The following is a 2,500-nucleotide window of genomic DNA, read 5'->3' as shown; positions in this document are numbered from 1 at the left end:
TGTATGTTCGTGTACTGTTCCAAGGAATTTTTTCACAGACTGCAGAATTTATATTTACAGAGGCTGGCATGCCTGTTGCTTGTTTTGATCAGTGCATCCCACGTGAACGCCTACTTGTTATCCATGTAAGATTACATTCTAGTCACCAGAGCCTCGGGTCGACCCAAGGCTCTGGGAAACTCTGTGTAGAAGAGCATGCGCCGTAGGGTTCTTACAGCCAAAAATTGGATATTTGAGCCTTACGGCGGCTGCTCACTCCTCGTGCTAACATGAATGCACCAATTAGAGACGCTTTTGATTGTTCTTCATAAACCAATGAGAAGACACTTTGTTTCAGGGTTCCCCAGAGCTCTTCTCTTGACCGAGGGAGAGAAGAGCTCTGGTGTCGAGATTGGGTAAGATTAGGTCAATGAATTACCTTAATAATTATTGAAGAATTAGTTTGAATGTAGCATTTTTGAATTTATAAGAGTACTTCTCTTTACCTGACATTGACTTTATTATTTAAAACACTTGTCTATATTTCTAGTTCCTGGCGTTGGTGTGTTGCTGGATTGTTACTTTGTTCGAAAGAAGTATAACAAACGCTTTTGGGTTGCGATTTTCCTGCGCATGCATAAGATTTCCAGCTCGTGGTTGGCAGAATTTCAAGTACCCCAAGTGGGGCCTCCTCATTCGGAGGTACTCGCGATGACCACCAGACCACGAAAGGCTTCGTGATAAACTAGGTGGGGAATGAAAAAAAATAAGACGCAAAAAGCGGAGACAAACATAAACAAGCGCATTGTTTGAAATTAATTACTTTAACGTTTCGTATGCTAAGACATATACATATTCTGAAGTGGCTGTTAACTACAAATTTGAACTTTTTATATGTACCATAAGCAACTATTAATTGTTGTTTATGTTTATCACGGCTATTTGCGCCTTATTTTTGATTAAGCTAAGATGGCCCAAAAAAAAGAGTATTTAGGAGGGGGAAAGAGGGAGGGGATATTCATTAAAGAATTCTGCCGGCGTGACCGGAAACGATTTTTTTTGTTTTCGTTGCACGCAATATCCGGCCATCGTATTGCTCGGCAACACCTCTACCCGGGCCAATATTCTCCCGGAGTGTCAAGAAAAAGTATTAAATATTTTTTAATACCATCGTAGAAACTTGTAAGGGCCGATTTACACGATGCGATTTTGTCGCATGCGACAAGCTCACGACAGGCCTACGACATGATTACGATTGTCGCAGCGTTTTAAAACATGTTTTAAAATGCTACGACATTTTTTCTGACGTACACAACAATCGTAAATCATGTCGTGGGCCTGTCGTAAGCCGTTGTCGCATGCGACAAAGTCGTACCGTGTAAATCGGCCCTAAGCATTCGTTTACTGGTTTTAATTGGAATCAATGCCGTAGACAACAGATCTATTCTACGATCGCATTAAACCCTATGGTTGCGTCACGGAACGTGGACTTTGGACTTCAGACTACGGAATTGGAGTGGGTATTGAGCAAGATATTGAAACAAAAAACAAATATTGTGAACTTAAAAGGCAATCCGGCTAAAAATCCTTCGAACAGAGTGTAGGCTACCCGTAGCCTCTTTTTATTATTAAATGTGAACAAATACGAACTTACTTTTTAGCTTGGTTTTCTAAAAGGCTAGCAAAAACTATGCAATAATTTGTTTCATTTGCTTTAACATGACCTGGATAGCTTCCGTCAAAATTTTGATAATGAAAGACGGACAAACAGAACTATTCAGCCGTCTTGATCATGGATAAAGAGGTTTAGTTAAGGAAACTGTGGGGATGCGTCGGTGAGAAAGTCAAACGTGGAAACGGATTTATTAACTGGGTTGATATGGTAAATTAACCACCGAACGTCAACTTTCAAATTTCTCTTTGGTGGTCAATTTACTATACCAACAGTTGTACGGTTTTGATCATGGCTTACGAAGTCTGGACAATTCCACATTCTTTTATCAATTTCTTTGGTATAGGGGTCCCCCATGAAAGCTCTTGAGGCCCACATTTTGGAAATGAAAAACAAAACAAACCGCCAAAGTAGAAAAATCTAGTTTTAATTCTCTTAGGAAAAAACTACATTAGGTAATTCGCTGAATAATTTAGTTAAGGAGGCTCAAACCAGTTTGGACAATTTAAAGGGAATGCCATATTGCAATTGACTCAACAATTATTTCACGTAACGCTATGGTTTCATTTGAAACACCAATCATAGCTTGACAAGATTATTATTAGTGTTTTATATATAGTACCATAACATTGCCTTTTCCTGAAAAAGTTGTGTAGATTCAATCCTGGTTTGAGCCTCCCTAATAAACACCATTAGGTTTTGTGCCAGCACAAATTATTCCTATTGAATACGGTAATTGTCAAAATTATAACAATAACTGATCATCTTTAATTATTAATCAATACTATCTACATTGCTCCACTGAATAAAGTAATCCATAAAAAAAGGTCTCCACCTCAGTGGTGCCAT

At 38.8% G+C, this 2,500-nt stretch overlaps 1 protein-coding gene across 2 annotated transcripts in view; it reads right to left on the bottom strand.

Moving 5' to 3' along the window:
• Window positions 1-2,063: 2,063 nt before the first annotated feature.
• The window catches only part of LOC138041933 (uncharacterized), a 58,235-nt gene continuing 57,798 nt past the window's right edge, over window positions 2,064-2,500 (bottom strand). The window contains exon 28 of one of the 2 annotated variants that reach the window (XM_068887625.1): window positions 2,064-2,500. This exon is cut by the window's right edge and continues 1,555 nt beyond it. The gene's annotated coding sequence lies outside the window, so the exon portion shown is untranslated. The other variant, XM_068887626.1, reaches the window with a different exon arrangement.

The sequence above is a fragment of the Montipora capricornis genome, chromosome 3 (assembly GCF_036669925.1).
Source record: "Montipora capricornis isolate CH-2021 chromosome 3, ASM3666992v2, whole genome shotgun sequence".
Taxonomy (NCBI): domain Eukaryota; kingdom Metazoa; phylum Cnidaria; class Anthozoa; order Scleractinia; family Acroporidae; genus Montipora; species Montipora capricornis.
The sequence above is the reverse complement of the archived record's forward strand: the minus strand, read 5'-3'. Positions and strand labels throughout refer to the sequence as shown.